Genomic DNA, 13,225 nt, shown 5'->3' on the forward strand with positions numbered 1-13,225 from the left:
ATGGATGGATGGATGGAAGTTATTCCACTGAATGAAGCACGTACAGCTCCCTTTTAACCTCCGTCTTCCCATTTCTGACGCTGGATCTTCAATATCCTCAAGTTTGAAATACCAGGCGGCTGCAAGCCGTGTGTTAGCTGTAGTGGTTAAGTTTTGGCTACGGTCCGTTTTGTTGTGTTGATAACAGCAGGAAAATGAAAAAAAAACTAAGCACTGGATGATACAGGCTAATTACTGGACACAACAAAACTCAGTTGTTGTTCTTCATGGTAAAATTTCAAATAGAAAGCAATTTAAAACTATTTACAGTTTCTAAGTACAAGTAGATGTTTCTAAAGCTCATCAAAGCAAATGCATTCTATTTTTCTCACTTGAGAAGAGACATTCAGCTGCTTCAAAAGCTCGCAGATATGCTAACTTTTGCGTCTTGTTCATGGTACAGCTCTTGCAGTTATGGTTAAAAACAATAGGAGCAAGCGGGACCCAGAATCAATCTATGTGGCAAAAATTTAAACGGAAGTATATCACCACTTCTCATGGCATATACCCCATTCTTGCCTGTGACTGGTGAATATTTGATAAAAAATAAAATAATAAGTTTGGTTATTTATTAAAGTTTTATATAAAAAGAAACTGTTTTTGTTACTCAGTACTTTAGTAGACATTCTACCAAATATATTTTACAGTTATTTGAGTAATGTTTTGGACGACTACTTTTTACTTGTATTTGAGTAAAAATATGTTGAAGTAACGCTACTCTTACTTGAGAACATTTTTTGGGTACTCTACCTTCCTCTGTTTAAAGAACAGCCGACTCAATATGTTCGTTAACTTTACCATGTCCAGGTAAAAAGGACCAGTTCAATTCATAGTTAAGTGTTTACACATAAAGACATCAAAGAAAATACATTTCCCAGAAAAACACCAACAACATGCTAATGTCGTCTTGAAAAATAGCCAACGTTACTAGTAATAAGAACACAAGACGATGATGTTGCCAGTCGGCTGGTCCGTCTCGGCTTTGTGGCTCATTCTCTTCCATTTGTGTCCGAACAGCAGCATTATTATCCTGTCAATGGCTCCCGGTGTGCCTCCAAATAAAATCCTTGATGCTCCCTGCCGCCATAACTTTTAAGTAGAACGCCACTAAGCTGCCATAGCAACAGCTGAGCCGTCTTCTGGTCGAATGCTGCCATCCTTCTCGCTGTCAGCTTATATTTTGTTCGTCATTTCTTTAAATACAGGGCACCAACTAGTGGCTAGTGGCAAAAAGCTTTTTTATTTGATCAAAAATAAACTAAATATTGAAAATTATTCATGGTGATGAAATGAGTGCTTTAAATTTAAAAGATTAAAATCAGAATCGCAGCGCCACAATAATAACGGAAGTAGCCATTAGCATTAGCCGAGTTACAACATTTCCTTTCCCTTAGTGATTTATTTTTATTTAATTATATTTTATTGAAAGCTGCAAGATCTCTTAAAATTTTGATATAGAATTCAGGGTTCAGTGGTCATTTAATATATTATTTTTCTATTATTTTATTAATGTGGTTTACCGGTTTGGATAATCTGACTTCCTATCAATGAAGAAAAAAACATGCAAAGCAAAAATACACCAGACACAGACCTGCAGGCCAGAGGTGGTCCTAGACGGGGGCCAACAGGGGTACTGAGGAAATTATACTAAATGTGTTTTGTTAACATTTAGTGGTAGATTTATTTAACCTTCACAATTTTACTTTAACAATGAATTAAATATTATAGTACTGCACTGTTAGCTGCTGTATTGATAGGATCATATTTTCCATTTGCTAGATCAGGATCTGCAACCTGAATCTCTGGAGACACAAGTGGGTCTTTGCCTCACTTAATATCTCAAATGATGCTGCTGGTAAGTTTGGTGTAGAACCAGCCTCCAAAGAAAACAGTAAAGACCTTTATGAATATATTTTTTAACCAGCTATAAGGGGCCAGACTTATATCATCAGCAGCTTTATTGAGATGGTAATTTGTAATGCAAAATATTATGCTTAGTGACTTTTTTCCAATGGGCAATTTTAAGTGACAATGCAGTACTTAACTAATTTAGAATTATTTTTGTGATATTTATGAATGGAAATTGTGTACAGTATTGGTTTTGTGGGTAGAGTAGTCGTCTTGTAATCGGAAGGTTGTAGGTTCGATTCCAGCTTCCTCCTGCCACGTGTCGATGTGCCCTTGGGCAAGGCACTTAACCCCAAATTGCCTACCGAGGTGGGTATTGCTGTATGAATGTGTGAGCGTTTGTGAGTGCAAATGGCTGAATGTGACTCTAGTGTAAAGCGCTTTGAGTGGTCAAAAATGATTGGATAAAGCGCTATATAAGTTCAGTCCATTTACGATTTACCAGATGTGGTCGGAGTGGCCAAGATGGGGGCGAGCTCTGTACACACAGTGAATGTTGGTGTGTACACACAGTCCAGTCAGTTTCACGTGGTTAAAGTCCCCCAGCTCATGTAAAACGCCTCCGTTCATCTGCATTGAGCTAACGGTGTCATACAGCTCCTTTGATGCTTTGTTGCCGTTAGCACCCGGCGGAATGTAAACAATGGTGACAAACTCCTGAGGCAGATCGGATGGCTGACAGCTGTTAACCAGTCCACAGTTTGTACACCAATCTGCATTCACTTACATACATTGTGCTGGTCCTCCTGACATACATTGTTTTTTCTGACTGTTGGTCACGGTCCGCTTGGAATAACTGAATACTGTTGATCTGGACACAACGTTAGCTAGTCTGTTGTCTAGCTAGTAAAAGGAAAGTAATGCTTACCTCTTTGTGCAACTTCAAATACCAAACAGTTGGAAGTTGTATCTCTATCTGACATAGAGATACAACTCTCAGATAGAGTTGTATCTCTATGTCAGATAGAGTTGTATCTCTCAGAAAACGGATGTTTCACTCCGTTTTTAGTTGGATACTTCATGACTGATGTACCCAAAAGAAATTACTCACAGGAGTATATCTGCTTTGATAGTTTTTTTCCACGTTGTTATTTTTAAATCCTGTTAATTTGATTGGTTATGCTGCAGCTTAAGCACACATACATACGGAGAGTGGAAAAACAGAGAGACGGTCTGCGCCTGTTAATACGGAACCAGTGAAATGAATTAATGAGGCACCTTTATAAATACTGTGTTTTAAATTTTAAGACTTTGGGTAAAATATCAAGTCTTTTCAAGTAAAAAGCTTTAAGTCAAGTCCCAAGTCAAGGGCGTGCAAGTCAAAGTCAAGTCCGAGTCTTTGACCATTTTTTCAAGTCAAGTCTCAAGTCGTGATTTTAATGACTCGAGTCCCCACCTCTGTTTTTACCATGTTGCTACATCCACAGCAGTGCTTGTTTTGTACTGTAAAAACTACCTGCTTATAAAATTAGCTTTAAAAGAAATGATCAGAGGAGATTAGTTGAGATTAATTACTTGAATATTCCATTTGACTGCTCATTTGACATGATAACACATGATTCATTTTTAAAGAAATAATTGCCTAAATTATTTTGGGTCCATTGGATATTTGGTACAACTCACAGCACACAAACTGAGTGAGTAATTAGCAGATGAGAAAGACCAAAAAAAAGATCGACTTCAGTTTTAATTATGCGCACCATACTGAATATCTGTGGGCTTATTACCGTTCTAGGATACCAGAGCGGCCTCCACTGAAAGTTTTAATCTTTATGGTTAAAAGCTGGAGACAAAAATCTGTGCCTGTAAGAGAGAAAACAAAATCAGAAAACATAAAAAAAAAATCATTTCACTACAAGTTTCAGTGGTTTACCTTGTTTCCTCTGTATTCAAAGTGAAGGTTTACCCAAATAGTCTCTCTGGTACAAAGTTAAAGATTTCAGCTCTATAAGCTTAATCCAGCTGCTACACCAGGAAGCCTGCATCTCTAGACTTCCTCGCCTGACTAGAGTCTGGAATATTATATTACATCTGCCAGGGTAAACAGCAGAAAAATCCAACCCATAATTAAAAAAAAATAAAAAAACTCAAGAAGTGGGATATGATTAAAAATGCATGTAGTTAATTAGAAGGATTTACATTTATTAATCAAGTTTTATTTCATAGCAGTAATAGACAAAGTAGCAATATATATTCTACATCAAATTAACATTGACCCTGAATCTGTTCCATGACTTTTGTCCATTATGTCAACTGAAAGAATAACCATAGACTTAAAGTACTGCATACTCTTGTTGTTGAATTAATTAATGGAAATTGCAGTATTAAATTAGAGAATACATGTTGTTATTTATTTATTTTTTTAGTCTTTTGACCAGTTCTCTGTGTAATATGACAGCATCACAGAATTAATAGAAAACTTTAATAACTTCTGGATTTTATTTATAACATAAAAGGAAGAATCATAAGTATAAATTAAGCAGTCTCTAAATTCAGCAATTTTCAAGTCAACATGCTTACTGCATGGAATATCAACTCACTCTTGATGTGGTATGACGTAACATTTTAGCAGTTTTTAAGCTTTTTAAACCTTGATGGACCTTCAGACAACAGTCTGAAGGTCCATCAGACCGTTGTCTGATGTACATTTGATACATGGGTTAATCTTACAAGATAAAAAAGCAATATCAATTAAGAGCTATTTTTATTGCACATGAATATGTAAACTCAACTGTAGCACATACAAGATCTCACTTTGACTCATTCAAACATATGACAGTGCTGCTGTGCCTTGCTGACATGAATGTTGGGAAATTGCGTTACTTGACATAAATGCCCTGGAGGAAATTAAATGCAGAACAATAAAGCTCAGCTTGGAGCCTGTGCATCGGTGATCTTAAAATAATGAAATAAAAATAATGATGGAGTGGCTGATGTGTTGGTTTGGAAGCCCTGGGGAAGTCAGGTGTTAAAAATATTGAGTACTGTTATTTGAGGTTTGAATATAACCAGACAAATCTCTAAATACCACACTGGGAGAATCAAGAGTCTGAGGGACAAACATGTCAGATAAACTGACTTGATCTTATGCGATCTTTCCTGTACGGATAATGCACTATCAAATAACACCGTGTGCCAAATTGAGGAGCGGTGGCTTTCTGTAATCCCTTTAACCACTGGTCAGTCTGGAGGGACATAATATCTAATCCAAGGTCACTTTTTTCCACGCGTGTCTGTTCAAACTCATCATGTTACGTAATGTTCCCATTTTAGAAATCACTAGAATGTCATATGTTAAATTGGAGCTTGACGAAGGTACATACAAAGCCATGAGTAAAGTACTTCCACACTAACTTGTCCATTTATGGAAATGCAATTTTTTCCCTACACCTAAAAACTGGCTGTGTCACCCTTGGTGACTGACTGCCATCAGCCATTTGTGATAAGTGGCAATGAGTGGATGTTTGTCTTGCTGTTTTACGTAAGCCACATTAAAGGGTTTTCAAACATTATTAGCTTGTCTAAGACCAAGACATCTCAATTTTGTTTAAGTTCAGACTTGCACTTAAACATAATGACTACTTCAGTACCAGCATTTTTACTGGGAGTTGTATTTGTTGGTATGATGTGGATTATTGTCCCTGACTCAAGTGTAATTCAGCTGATGGCTAGACTCTTATCTTTGAGGATTTCCAACCCTGGTGCAGAATTAATTATTCTATTAATTCACAATTAGTTCAGTTGTATGATAGGCTTTCGTGTTCCTTTTGATCAGAAGAGGTTTTTAGTTTGATCTTCTTGGCGAATCGTGAACACCGATCCTAACTCGAGCAGGTCGGGTCAGTGGAGTGCAGTGCATGCCCCAAGCACACTCTTGTTAGTATTTTCTGCTTTGGTTGTGATTTCCTGGATGACTATTTGATGCAAGCAACGCAGCAACGCCAGGGTTTGCCAGTGCTCCACGTTTTCTCTGTTTTTGGGTAATGGTTTTTACTGTGGTGTGCTGAAGTCCCAAAGCCTAAGAAATTACTTTCTACCCATTTCTAGACAGATTCTGTTTAAGTGGTTTCACTTTAGTTCTCAGCTTTCCAAATAAACAAATAAGTGAATCACAGTTATTTTATGATTAAAGGAGGGAGCAGTTATTTCTGCGTTACATCGCTTCTTTCTACTAATGAATAAAATCATCATTTGTATTCACTGTGGTTACTTTTTTCCTGATTTTAAAATTGTATGCGCTGAAATAATTCACTGTAGAAAGAAATTGTTAAATTGGAAGAAATCTGTCATTCCGGCCTGGAGAACTTTGCTGAATGTCTTCCCCTTCTGTCACAACCCACTTTCCTGTCCACTCACGGCCAAATAAAGGCCTGCACAGCCAAGAAACAAAGGTCAAAGTGGACGACGTATTAATGCCAAGAATGTGATTAATTGTTTCCTCATCCATAAACTGCAGCTTCTGAATGGAGATACCTTTAATGTACAACTTGTTATCCTGTCCATAGTGAAATACAACCTTCAGACTGAATTAATTCCCATGAGTGTGTTCAATAAAATCGGACCTTAAGGACGTGTGACATACAAACCTTCCCTTGTTCTAATATATATATCTATATATATATATTTAAATAGTAGCCCATTTTAACCATAAATTTACTCCTAACAGGAACATGCTTTTGCTGAAGAATCTGTATAATAAAAATGCTAATAGGAATCCATTACATTAACCTTTGCTTTCTCTTAGCTTGCTCTTTACTTAATTGCTTTATGACTATTTTCAGTCTTCAAGCTGTGACACTATTGAATATATAATTTATTTTACAATTTTATATATGTAAAATAAATAATTTGACATATAAAATTATGTATACATATATAAATAAATTTATGTATGTATAAAATTATTTTATACACATATATATTATCTTACTGTAATGATTTGAGATGTTGTATAAAGTCCCTCCTTCATTAGAAAGGTGCATAAAAAGATTGTCCCAGTGGAAATAATGGCATTTCTAATACAAAATGGCAGCTTGTAAGTAATTTCAGTCAGGCTTTAGATCCAGCTGCAGCACTGGAGCTGCTCCTTCCAAAGTAATTAGTGACCTCAGTCAAAATGTTGCACAAAATTAAATTACTGTTCTTATCCTTTTAAAATGAAGTGCTATATTTGATACACTAGACCAGTGTTTTTCAACCACTGTTCCGCGGCACACTAGTGTGCCGTGAGTGATCGTCAGGTGTGCCGTGGAAATTATTCAATTTCACTATGGTACCGTATTTTCCGGACTATAAGCTGCTACTTTTTTCCTAAACTTTGAACCATGCGGATTGTAGCCCGCTGTGGCTTTTCTGTGGATTTTTCTTCAACCACCAGGGGGCTCTCTAGCAGGAAGTGAATCATTAGAAGTCAAAATTGTAAATCAAAGAAGAACGGCTAATTTTCATTTAGAGCAAGCACTTGCTAGCAGCAGGCACGACAGAGAAATGTTTTCAGACTCATATCATGCAGCTTTTAAGTTGAGGGCTGTCGATCTGGCACTACAGGAGGGAAATAGAGCCGCTGCATTTAAGCTCGGTGTGAAGGAAACCATGGTTCGGCTTTGGAGACGGAGTGCTGCGTCCAGCTGATTTATTAGGTCGCAGCCCTCTGCTGAGTCCTTATGGAAAACCGGGAGCAGCTTCCAGTTTTTATTTTATTTTATTTTATTTTTTTAATTGAGGGTGCTAGTATGGTGCGCTCTATAGTCCGAAAAATACGGTAATTGGTTTTAAAAGATTTTTGAAAATGAATTGTCTGCAAATAATGCCATCTTCAAGTGTTTGTTGTAGTAGCGGCGTAATCATGTAATTTTCTTACCACTAGATGGCAGTAGGTACAGAGCATTTTACATTACAACAAGAGAATTAGAGATGCATGAATGTTACAGGCAGCGGTGAGAGCATCGAATCTAGCAAGACAGTGATGGAAAAGACAGTGAAGCTCAGCAGTAGTTGGGTTGGAAAGAACATGGGTCCATTTCCCACAACATATCTGTGTGAAGTGAGCTTCTCTAGTCTGGCTACTATAAAAACTAAAACCAGAGAGTGACTGAGAGCTGTGGAGGAAGAGCTTTGTCTTTCTTCAATTTCTTCAATGTAAAATGTGATAAAAATGCATTTTTGTGTTTATTTGATTCCTATTCAAGAGACTTTGATAAGAATGACTATATATGGAATAGAGGCGGCTACAGGGTATCTTTGTTTCCATTTTTGGTTGGTGGTGTGTCTTGAGATTTTTTCAATTAAAATAATGTACCTTGGGTCAAAAAAGGTTGAAAAACACTGCACTAGACTATAGTATTTTGATCAGTTGTCGTCATCTAAACATATATTAACCCTTTAACTGTCATGGATCCATTGACTTACACATAAGTGTTTTGAGGCGACAGTTAAGGGAAGAGACTTATTTCATCCTCAGGAATATGATCTGTCAGCAGCTCTGGGTTCATTACAATTCTTACTATACTGCAAGTCATAATCTAACACAATGTGGTCCATAAAACGATTTAGCAAAAAAAAAAAAAAAAAAAGAAGAGTAAAACCTTCACCTTCTCGCACTCGCAATAAATTGGTTTATATCATCAACTGGGCCGTTGTTATTCAACGGCCCAGTTACAGTTCAAACCTAAATCTAGTCCAGTAGGGACATTGGGGGGGCTAGTGTACCATGAGAGGTACACTAGCCCGCCTTCAATGTAGGAAGCAGTGCTTCCTATTTCTTTCCCACATACTTTCTCCATCATATCTGACTGAGATTTAACAAAGGAGAATGGGGAAAAATATCAGTGTGCATTTTTGAAAGCTGGTCTAAACGCCTCGAATCACTTGCAGCTGTAACCGATGCCAACAGTGGTACTACATCGGCTTTGCAAAACACACTGCAGTTTTTTTGTTTTTTTTTTATCAGTAAAGAATATTGAAATCCATGAATAATTTTCTGTCTTTCAATCAAAACATATATTTCTGACGATGCGTTGCGCAACTCCAGATAAAATAACTTCTATATAAACAAACAAGACAGCTTCAATGGTCAGAGCTGACTATATTTTTTTCTCTCTGCGGCTCCTTCAGTACTTCTGCAGGCGGATCATTTTTAACAAATCAAACAGCCATACCTTCAAAAATCGGGACTCCGAATTCACAGCTCTAAATGATATGGACGGCTTGCACAACTCGGGAGTGCACATCTCCAAAACCACTCAGGAATAATACAAACAATACTGTACTGTGTGCCTCTCGCTCTCAGCACAGAAGAGGGTCCAGCACCTCGCGCTCAGACAAACAGAGACAACCCGCTGATGAAACAGCCGTGTTCATAAACACTTCATTGGGCTCTTCATCATTTTCCGCCGTTTATTGCCGTCTTGGTTTAATTTATATGCGCTCTCTTTTAATAAATGGGCACTGAACTTTCACAAATTAATCTACTTGGCAGATAAAAGGGAGTCGCAGCATAACAAATCACAATGCCACCCACAAAGCAGAGACGCACACATATGGGGAAAATAGCCTGAAATTTTTTTAGAATGAGACAGAGATGCGCTGCTGAAAAGAGCAACAGAGCGTCCCTAGAGAGAGAGGCAACATGGCTGCTGTGGCTCTAATTCAATAGATGACTCAGTTCCTGTGAAAACATGAGCTTTTTGTTGGCCAACAATGGTAATGATGGCTCTACTCTTCTCGTGTGAATAATGCGGTTCTTTATTGTTGTGCAAGTGCCTTGGGTAGAGCGAGGTGTGGAGCACTGGGAGTGTAGTCTAATCTGGGCGCTGTTGAATATGCAGATAAATGAAGTTGTTTTTGATGAAGTCTATATTCCAGTACGGCTCTTGTTAAAAACCGAAAGCAATAACAGGCTTTTCCAGACGTAACTTTGCAGAGTGTAATCTTAAAATTTAAACTATCAATGCTTACTATCAATTCATGGCAGATACTGTGGGCTGCCGAAAAGTGTAAATATCTGAAAACAAAAAAAAACAGGAGCAGGACAGGAAGGAAGCCAGGAAACATAAATGGAAAGACTGAAGGAATGAAAGAAATGGCACAGGGATGGAACTAACGGCTCTTGATTTATTGATAAGCAGAAAGTGTGACCATGTCAGCAGCATTTTTGCCAGTTTAAGTTATGTTGATTTGGTATCACACAGGAACTCTTACAGTTTGTCAGTTAAAGTTTGCACCTCGACCTGACAGAAATGCTTTGGTGGGACTTAACCTAGCAGAGAAGCTGATATCTGCAGACTCAACTGAGTTGAGGCAACTTTGGAAAGAAAAGTGAAACAAAGTCTGTTCCCAAAACTGAAAGATACTGAAAGATACAGTCATTGGTATTTTTGTGTAAAAACCAATTATAAAATGGAGTGGCGAATGAAACTGAGCTCTTCTTTCCTTTTGTTTGAGCACATGCCGTTAGCTTCTGTCGCTAACTGACTTGTGATTAGCACAACTGTTAGTAAATAAATCCCCTTAGTTTCCCCCCCCCCTTTCTTTTACATGCAGTAAATTTTTTAAACTTTAATGAACAGATCTGAATCTCCAATATTAAGAATAATAATTGTTAGAAATTGTGTTATAAGTTCAACAGTGGTGTGCATATTTTCTGTGAATTACAGCATTTTTCTACATGCATATGAGGAGGATTATGGATTATTAAATAAGCCTAAAAATGATGTGAAAATGGGTCTCAGCAACATCAGCATGATAAATACATAGATATTTAGGGAGTCTGTACCTTTCCCAAAGCAATAAAGAGGACAGAACAGGTTGAAAACAACCTACCCATACATGGCAGTTATGTATTTAAATGTGAATATGCACATTATAGTTCACATTTGAGAAACTAACATTTTCTAAAGAACAAAAAACAACACAGATATTAAATATGGTGGAAATATGACAGGATTTTTTTTTTTTAATTGAAAAACATTTGTTAATGTCAAAGTTTCATGTAGGACATCTAACATGAAGATTTTCTTTTCATGTAATACAGCAAAATATAATTCTAAAATATTTCATATCCACATGCATACGGGTCATGATTATCTTATTTGAACACTAGAAAACAGCGTGTTTCACATTATTGCTTCAGTCGGATTGTAGTGGCCTCCTGTCTGTTGAAGCTGTCATCTCGTACCAAGTTAAAGGAGACCTGCAACGATTGTTCTTTTTTCACAAAAGACTGAAGCAGCATTCCTCTTAAACATCCCTGGAAGACAAGATTACACCTGGTTTTCATCTGTAGGTCTCTTAGAAGCTCAGCTGGAAATTTGACAGGATTTTTCACTTTTTAGTTTTTTCCATAAAAGAACTAAAACACACGAGTGCCTCACTAGGTTACAGGGGGATGCATCCCATATGAGCTGGAGAAAAATGACAGTACATAACTGGGAACACCTCTTGCTAATGCTACAAATGTACAGGAAACCCCACAAGTACAAAGAAGATATGCAGAAACTCAAATATGTGCTAATGAAAGTCCCATGGATGATATTTGAGACATGCTAACAGATTTCCATTAAGAAACATTTATGGAAAGTACTAAGACTGTCCATGAAATTAGAGTCTTAACATAGCATGCAATTTTATCATGAGCAAAAATGTATTGCATTACGTTAACACCCACAATAAAAAGCATCGCTTCGTCTATTAAACCCAAATGTCTGAGCTTTACTATTGTGCGGCATTTTGTCTGTGATTTAATATGTCACCACAGTAGCAACCCGCAGCACAGTAAGTGAATAAATTATTCACCTTGCATTGCAGAAGACAGTTCACAGCTTGGAGGAAATATAAAAGCACATTAAGCTTTTGTCAGCGTGATTTTACATTTTTTTTTACTCTGACGGACAACTGACATTTTACATATTGAAATTTATCTCCCGACTAGTATAAGAAACATACATGATACAAGAAATACACTGTAGAGCACGTCTTGACGTACCAGTCCATCTACATTCCTGTCTTCAAATGAACGCGATCCAAGAGGCTGAAGACGGCTTCCTCTGTGACTGAGCCTTAAAAAGGTTGAGGGCGCTGTTATCTGGTGAGAGGGTGAAGTAGAGTTGCTGCTCATTTTTGCTGAATTGAGTGATTTCTACTAATGATGCAGAGATGAAACGCTGTGAAGAACTGACGTTGTCCATGTTGCTGATCCATTCATGAGCCAAAACCTTTATGATGCTTTACATTAATTGCAAAACAGGCAGAGTGATTATAGTTTAAAGAGTCACACTTCGGTGTGCGACTCTTTAAACTGAGCAAATGAATGAATGATGTCTCTGATGCTAATACATAAACTCCCGACTGTGATCTCATTCCTGTCCCCATTTTCCAGCGACTGGATCAAAGTGAAACATGAAAACATTCAGGATGGAGAGGGCTGCAGTGTGAATGTGCATGTCTTACTTTGTAACCATGTCAGTAGAGAGAACATTTTATTTATTTTTACTTAAAATGAAAGACTTTTCCACTCACCTGAAGCCTCAGGTGTTTTTTCTGTTTCGAGATGATTTTGCCTGCTTTAGAAAACACCCTTTCACAGTTGTAGCCATGAAAAGCTACAGCAAGTTTATACAAGTTGGGATAAACATGTTTTCCTTTCCAATACTCTGGTCTAGGAGATTCTTCACTCTTCCAATGTCACCAAATGTTTGTATGATGCTTCTTCATCGTTGTAGCCTAAAATGACTTAGCTGAGCATGGTCCACTTTCGTTTGTGAGCTCGTTTTCATGCAGATCTCTATAATGTCTCAGCAAAGATGAGGTTTTATTGTCGCATTCAAGTTCTTTTGAACGTATGCACACTTCAGCTTTTAAAACATCAGGGACAAGAAGGAAGAAATCTGAACCCAGGATATGCTATGGTGTTTTTTTTTGTTTTTTTTTAAAACTCAAGTAGTTACTGGTGATGATTTATTACTATGTGCAAACCTTATTAGGAGAAATGAGGTCAAAATGCTGCCAGATTGGGAAAACCTCCTTTTTTTTGCTGGGTCCATCACAAATACAGGATCTCAAATAAGATCCAAACACATGCAAAGCAACCCCGAGACTCAACATGTGTAGGGGAAATGAGCAGCATTTATATTTTGATTTAAAGGTAAACTGGTGACCCAGTTCCTGAATCAGCCATGTGGAACGGACACCTTGTAAGGCTTCGAACATCATCACACTCATCAACACGAGTATTATTGGCCCCACGTTTCGAAGACACATCAATAGTTTCTACATCTGATGA

The 13,225-nt window shown here is 37.4% G+C and overlaps 1 long non-coding RNA gene across 1 annotated transcript; it reads right to left on the reverse strand.

Annotated features, from left to right (window-relative positions):
* Positions 1 to 10,896: 10,896 nt before the first annotated feature.
* LOC103469135 (uncharacterized) lies at positions 10,897 to 12,867 on the reverse strand. The gene is made up of 3 exons (XR_534307.1): positions 12,463 to 12,867; positions 11,930 to 12,028; positions 10,897 to 11,194 (listed from the first exon to the last, which is right to left on the reverse strand). It is a non-coding gene; the product is annotated as an uncharacterized LOC103469135 (long non-coding RNA).
* Positions 12,868 to 13,225: the final 358 nt, after the last annotated feature.

Source organism: Poecilia reticulata, linkage group LG8, assembly GCF_000633615.1.
Source record: "Poecilia reticulata strain Guanapo linkage group LG8, Guppy_female_1.0+MT, whole genome shotgun sequence".
Taxonomy (NCBI): domain Eukaryota; kingdom Metazoa; phylum Chordata; class Actinopteri; order Cyprinodontiformes; family Poeciliidae; genus Poecilia; species Poecilia reticulata.